The 7,742-nt window shown below is 40.2% G+C and overlaps 1 long non-coding RNA gene across 1 annotated transcript; it reads left to right on the top strand.

Moving 5' to 3' along the window:
* Nucleotides 1–646: 646 nt before the first annotated feature.
* Nucleotides 647–1,548, top strand: LOC136364823 (uncharacterized). Its single transcript, XR_010744216.1, has 2 exons — nt 647–725; nt 1,418–1,548. It is a non-coding gene; the product is annotated as an uncharacterized lncRNA (long non-coding RNA).
* The last annotated feature ends 6,194 nt before the right edge of the window (nt 1,549–7,742 follow it).

Below are 7,742 nucleotides of genomic sequence, written 5' to 3'. Positions count from 1 at the left end.
CAGGCACACATGGTAAAGATATACAGAAATATGAATGCATTTACACTGCATGTATACTGTGGGGGAAAAAACAACACAATTAGACTAACATAGATCCTTCCTTTTGTATTGATAACATTGTACTAATCCTAAAGACAAATTAAAATGTGTATTTGGAGAAGTGTTTTAAATATTAAAAGGCATGATTCCTAATTTCTTAGTATTAATAATCTTTGTACTGTTCCCACTTCTCATTACTCATGTTTTAAAATCTCCCTTGGCTTTGTAGTCAATCCAGGCTGCTGGGGCTTGTTCTTTTCTTACTGCAGTTTAAAGGAATTTTGTCACTGACTTCAGTAAGGGCCAGCTCTACTTTTACTTTTGCTTTGCAGCCTCTTTTAATTTCCTTTACTGTATGCATTAGCCCAGAGGCAATATTCCCAATCCTGTTATGGAAAGAGCCTTTTTAAATATCAGCATTTAACTATATCAGTGAAGTGTGAATAATATTTTTGTGTGTTTGTGAGTTTGTATATTTTGAGGATTAATACTGAGTGGAACTATCAAACTTAATCCTCAGGCTGCTTATCTTTGCATTTAATAGCACAAAATTTATCTGCAAAACTAAAAGCGTTCTTGGTTAATGTGGAGTAACTTTGGGTGTATCTGTATCTTATTGCACTAGGAAGAATGAATAAATGTGATTACTGGAAAACCTGTTTAGTTTCATAATATATTTCCCCTATGTTATAAATGGGCCAGGAGACCTGCTCCTTTGAAAAGCCTTTATTAGTCAGCTCTTTCAAGGGGGAACGCGAGGGGTCGCCTGCGCCGTCACCGCTCCTGTCGCCGTTCTCATTCTGGCCACCTCTGAGGATCAGGTGTCAGACGAACCTGCTGCTCTTGTCACAGAGTCGGAAGTTCCTGCCTCACGGGTATCTCCAGGAACTCAACTGGGCTCACGTGGTCTAGGGGCGTCACTTCTTCCCAGTCTCTTTGTGGTCATGGCGAGGCGGTAGAAGCAGAATTCAGTCTTTAGGTAGCTGAGGGTCTTCTCATTGTTGTAGTGTTTCCCTTTTATCTGGATTTTGTGCTGGGTCGCGGCTTTTGGGTCCGTCTGCCAGCAACTGCACTTTGGTTTTGGAGCGGTGCACCATGGAAGTCCTTGGATTTTCCTATTAGGCGGGGCCGGCAGTTCGAGGAGCCGGCGGGAATGGTGACAGTCTAGCCCGACGGAAGGGGAAGGGAACCCGGGGTTTTAGAGGGGGTGTACAACTTGGAATAAGGTTTTGAGGGTACAAATTTTGGTACAAACAGCATAACTTTCTTAACAGACAGGTTACAACTGGCATAACATTTTAAACAGCATAACTTTCTTAACAAATGACAGACTGTGTCAAAAATGGGAATTTCTTACATTTCATTCATTTCACCCTAGAGGTCCCAGTACAAAGTCTCCTGGAGTCAGTGAAGGCTTGGAGTGAAAGCATTCCTCCATTGCCTTTGATTTAGCAATAACAGTGACTTATTAATCTTCAGTTGCTAGTCTAGAGTGGATATCTTTCCAGGGGGGGAAAAAAAAAAAAAAAAATTTTGCTTGGGGAAAAGGAGGAAAAAAAAGGCAAGTAAAACCAAAAAAGGAATTATATTTTTAAGCAATAAATCCGTTGTATCCCCTTTAAACTAGGAGGGAGATAATCAGAAGGGTTTTCTGGTATCTTAGTAGTCTCTCTGTGTCTTTTTCCTGGATGACTAATCAGGCACTTAAAATTTTTGCTGGGCAGGAAAGGAAAAAAATAAGTAATGCCAATCATGTGACAAAATTTGAACATGGGCAGAATTTGAAAAGAGGGCAATTTCAAGGAAGAATGAAGACCACTTTTTGCCCAGGTTTATAGCTAAGTTTAATTTTTTTTTCTTCTTTTTGTGGAGGAGAGGAAGTATTTTTGCAGTGTCATATGTGGTTATAATGGAACTATCTCTGGACTTCTCTTTCTTCCTTTGTTTCTTTGCACTCCCGTTTCCTGCCTCAGGTTTGGGAAGGAAATGCACTGCAGCTTCAACACAATGCCTTAGTCCTTCACAGCATGCAGTAAAGGTCTGAGAACTTGTTAATGGTGCTGGCCTGGCAACATCCTTTCTCTCCTTATGAGAGTTGGCACAACAGAACTCATCCTTATGACTTCACTCCTGCTTTTTCCCAGCAGCTTATCTATGTGACAACAATACTTAAGAGGTGTCTTGCCTTGTAAGAGTCAAACAGCATCTTGAAGCTCTGTGCTTTCTTCAATTTTCCCATCAAAGACAGAGTTTTGAAGTGTTATCCTGTGCCCCAGACAAACAGTTATCCAAAAATTGTGCCATCAATAGAGTCTATCGATCTTGAACTGGTAATTTTACTCCCTTCCTCCCTCTGTCCTGGGAATGTAGTTGTCTAATCTGGATTGTTATCTATCAGTCTAACCTAGTGTGTGCTTTGATGGATGCAAGTAACCAAGGCCACCATGACCCACAGCTGAAGTGCAAAGACCAGATATATTCCATCACCCTCCTGGCTGGAGGATTCCGATAACAAGCAGGGGATACATGCACTGCTAAGCTTAGTCCATGTTAGGAGCAAAAAGATGAGAGCACATTCCCACCCTCAGCATCTCCAAGGGCCTGGGGCATGGGAAGTGCCGCACAGCACTTTGCTTTCCATAACCCCCACCTCCTTACCTCTCTAACAAGCCTGTCCATGAAGAAAGCCTCAAGTCTGACAGCTTTCTGTTATCCTCTACAAAATCTTCACCTCTCAAGGCAGACAGAAAACAACCCAAAACAAGCACAATACTCAAAATTTTCCACACTGGATATTAGCATCCACTATCTGCAAGGTCATCTTGAGAGAAGACAACTCTACTTTCCTCCCTTGCCAAATCTTCCACTTTCAATTCTTTCCCTGCAACACCTAGATAGATAGATTGATAGCTAACTAAGAAAATTAAGGAGCTATTTTATCAGCTTTCAAAACATCCCAAGCAGAAGTCCGTGTTACAGTTCATAGGGGTATTTAACCTCTAAAAATCTGTCTTTCAGTGAAGACTAAGAAGAGAAAATGAACTTCCAAGTACCTGACAAAGAAAAAAAGAAGTCAAGAAGTAAACATTCAAAGAGTGGGAAGATTTCTCTTGACTGTAGAGGAGACTAGATCAGGTCTCTGGCTACATCATGCAGTCTAGACTGTCAAAGGATATTGATAAATATTCATGAAAGTGTTGAAGGCTACACAAGACAAACTGGGCATAAATGCACACATGTCTTATGAAGTTTTAAAAAATCTTGGTTGGAAAAAAAAGTTAATACCCAACAGTTTCATTTTGTCAGTGTTGGGGTTAGGTTTGCTCCTTTTTGCTCTAAAGAATTCTTCCCCATAAATTACCAAGGAAATTAAGTATTGGATACTTAACACTATTTAACAAAAAACAAATGGGCGGTCAAAACTCAGAGGAAGAGATGAAGTGAGTTTTGGGGCAGGTAAAGGACAGAGCTTGAGGCAGCTTGGCACTTCTTTTTTCGGCGTTTGGGGAGAGAGCACAGCTGGGTTGCTGCTCTCTGCTAGAAGAGTTCACTGTCTCTGGAGGAGTCCAGCCCTGGGAAATCTGCCATCATCTGCTTGCCCTGGAATTCTGAGTTCCTCTGCCGCCCTGCAAGAGCTGGGCCAGCCCTGCCCCGCTGTTGTGGTTCCATCAGCACTGCTCGTCTGCTACAGAGTGACCCTGCACCCCTCTGCCCTGCTGGGACACCCTGCCCCTGCTTTACTGGGACCCCCTGCCCCTGCCCTGCTGGGACCCCCTGCCATCCCAGCTACCAGCCTGAGACTTTTCCACTGTTCCCAGCTTGGTGCTCTGAGGATCCTACAAAGGCACCGAGACCAGACTGCCCTGGGTTTTTGTGAAGCAAAGCCCTCGAGGTTCTTGGTACTGTTTTTGTTTTTAATGCTGTAGTTGTTGCTTTTTGTTTGCTTTGTTATACATACTAGTAAAGAACTGCTATTTCTATTTCCTAAATATTTTGCCTAAAAGCTTTTATCTGCAAATTTATAAATGGAAAAAAAAAAGGGAGGAGGGGTTAAAAGGGAACTCCAGCTTTTCCCTGACAGATACCTGTCTTCCCAAACCAAGACAGTCAGCAATTCAAATCAGTCTTAGACTGAAAAGCTCTGAAATTTGTCAACACTGACTAAAAAAATCTGAGTTTGCAGTAGTAAGGTAGTTGCAGAGAGGGACCCATCACAAAACCTGCCCTTATAGCTAATACACTTTTCAGTAGAGTCATCTGCTTCTGTTCTTGAGTAGAGAAGAGGCATTGTCATTCCAAATCACAAGGAGTTAGCTCAACGATTGCCATTTTAACTCCCTTTTGGCCAGATGTGAAACATTAGGTAGTGTCAAAGCTGGAGCCAGTAGGGTGAGTGCTCTGAACTCTATCAGCTACAAAACTCTTGTTACCATATTATTGAAAGAAGTTTTATGTCACTATATCTTAGATTTACATTTTATGTTAAGACCCTTTAGAACGTTTCCAAGAGAAACGTGGAACATTAAAGTGAAGATAAATTGGAATGAACTTAGTACACCTTACACTACTGCTATTCTCTAAACAGTGAAAATACTCACTTGTTGTCTTTAATCAGGGCTCAGGAGTATAAATTTTCTGTAAAGCTCCTTGAAATTTCATCTGTTAAATGCAAGAAAACTTCAAGGAATTGATCAGATTTTTCTGGAGACCATTACTGATCTGTAATGAGGCAGTCTGAAAATTTTAATTGATTTTAGTGTTTGAGCAAAATTGACCCTTGGGAAAAGAGTACATTATTAGTTTTTGTACTGTCACATGTTTAATTCAATTGTGCACAATATTAGACTGCTTGCCTTTATTTTTTTCACTGCAGAAATGGAAAGGAGAACTTCATGTAACATTTTCCCATTTGCAAAAAGGGCAAAGAAACAATCCATAAATTTTAAGTTTACTTTTGATTTATTTAACACTTCTTTATGTTAAAAAATGAGTTTCAAAGTGAAAATTTCTCATCAAAATGCCAAAAATACTTTCCTATTGGAAACGTTTGGTCAGGGTAAACACAAATTTTCAAAAGCCTTGGGTTTCCCTGAAGCTTTCATACAGCTTCTGCAGCTTGTCAAAAAAACTAATCCAGTGTTAGATTTAATTTGCTCTGAGTGTGAGAGGAGAGTTAGGCCACATGTTTTCATTTGCTCATTCTAAGCCCTTTTATGAAGTGTCCAATTTCAGTACAATCATATCAGATTTGAGATATCCACTCTGAGATCAGCAAGCTAGAAGCATTTTGAAAGGTGGTGATACATGTGAGTGTGTGTGCACACACACACGCTTTTGGAGGTTTCCTTTGAGGCTATGAATTGTGATTTCATCCAATTTTACATAAGCCACTTCGTTTTAATGGGAGCTTTGATCACTGGTGGAAGAAAACAGTTTTCATTACTCAAATTTAGAATGCAGAGGATGACTTAGCAGTGAAGTGTGTGCTTAGTGCTCACACCTCTTCTTCAGTCCCAGTGTGCTGTTTCCCTGTGCTTTTCCTCTCAACCCAAGAACATCACGTTCTGTTCCAAAGATTGAAGTTGATAAGACATTGAGACATGTCTTTCAGTAGATATTGAACGCAAAAGTTCACTGTGTTTGTTTCTTAATCCTACTTTGGAAATTTTCCAAAGTCATCAGTTATGGAAATGATCAAAAGCAAGAGCTGTGACACTAGAGAGAAAGATTTATTGTTAAAAATGAAGGAGAATGGTCATCCAAGGATTGCCAAGGGCCAGGGAACCATCATACAATTCGGTACAAAATGGATTTTTTGCTAAAGTAATAGATACAATAATAATCAGTAGGTCCTCTTAAAATTAAGAATTTGATGGTAATGAATCTCATGATAGTTAAAGCATATTAGACACTAGCAACAGAATCAATAGCAAGATATTGGCACAAGATAGAAAAAAAATACTAAAAGAAAGGCCTGGTCTCATTCCATGATCTGCTGTTGGACCAGTGGATAATCTCAGCTCCAGTAAAATCAATGTAGTTTCATATAAATTCATATTAATTCAGTTGATCCTCGGTTTTTTTTTTTTCTTTCCCTATTTTTTACCCCCAGTGTGTGATGGACAAGTAATTAAACTTGTCTTTCATGAATTCAGTGAAGAAATTATGACAATAGCAAATCCCCAGATGTTTATTAGTCAAGTGATAACGTGAGTGGAAGAAAAATTACCCAAAAATTAAATTAAAACCACCTGTAATTGTAGTAGTTTACTCAATAGCCAAATGAAGGTTTAGATGGATTTCTTATCATTAACTCAGTCTGCATATTCCTAAATATATAAGCATGCCTTTCTTTTTACAGAAGTCTTTGAGTATGACTGCATGAGTTGACACTGGAGTTTCAGCCATAATTCTTGATTTCTTCTTCCTGTTTTTATCCAAGAAAGAACACTAACACTGGATTTTATAACAATTCTGTGTCTGAATATGTTTTGTCCAGCATGTAGTCAAACAGCCAGGTCGGAGTATAAGATCAGCCCCTCTTCCTTTCTGTTTCCTGCATCAGCAGAATAGGCGCAACATGAGTTTTGCCAAGTTGTTTGTCCATGTTTCTTCCAAAAATCACTGCTTCTCCTGTAGTCTTCTGAGGATAAATCACTTGCATTTCCAAAGGTTTGTGCTTACTACTGTGTAACTGGTTAGAAGACACTATTGCATACAGTCATTTCTTCTCAGTGGTTTTTCTGAACTCTTCAAAGGGTTTCCTTGGGAGCCTGCTGCAAACCCAGAGGAAGCCAGGCAGCCAACCAAGAGCTGATCCAGGATCCTTCAACTACCTTGTGCCACCAAGCGTTGTTTGTTGTGCTTATGCTGCTACGTAGCACCATAAAAAGCTCTGAAAAAGGAAAGGAACAGAAAGAGTGCTCACCAGCTCTAAACATGATATTCTTGTCTGGCTAAATATTGTTTAGCTTTCATTCTTAAGAAACTTCAAAAAGCTTGTAAAGGTGAAGGATAGGAGAGACTTTCAATGGAGATTTATCATGTGATTGAACTATATACCCTCTCACACAGCTGTTTTTGGTTGTAATGGAGAGCTTGTGTTATGCTGTGGCTGCTTGAGTATTCTCAGCAGTGGATCTGCTGTGATCTCAGAACTCCTGACCAGAAGTCATCCCTCTGATGTGACCCCAGAGGGAGTGATAGGATCTGTCCTTCCAAGGATCATTGCTGGTAATTCAATTCCATCCCCTTTCTGTTATCAGGATGTTGATCTTACAACTCATTCACTAGTGATGCAGAGGAAAACCAGCTGCTGCAAGACTGCTTCTGAAACAAGTCTCCTGTTATGCCCATTTTCTGCAGTTTGCTCACTCCAGGACAACATTACACTGTTGACCAAACTGGGGAGCTTTCAATGCAAAGAGATCCAGCTGGCTCCTCATGTGCTTACACTCACCCCTTCTGATCAGTTGGGCCAGACTAGAACTAATCTGCTGTAAAATCCTCTCTACTGAGCAAAGTAGAGAAGTCAGCTCTTCAGGAACAACTTTGTCTTCTAAAGGTCTGCTCTTATCACAATCCATCACTTGCCAAGGCACACAGAGACAGATCTCAGTTCCTTGTTGTGAACAGAGATATACATTGGCATTTGCTGCAAACTGATGACAGAGCAGCTTTGCTTGGTAGTGTTTTCTGTGCAC

This window comes from Sylvia atricapilla, chromosome 1 (assembly GCF_009819655.1).
Source record: "Sylvia atricapilla isolate bSylAtr1 chromosome 1, bSylAtr1.pri, whole genome shotgun sequence".
Classification (NCBI taxonomy): domain Eukaryota; kingdom Metazoa; phylum Chordata; class Aves; order Passeriformes; family Sylviidae; genus Sylvia; species Sylvia atricapilla.
Note: the sequence above shows the minus strand (reverse complement) of the source record. Positions and strands in the feature narration are given on the sequence as shown.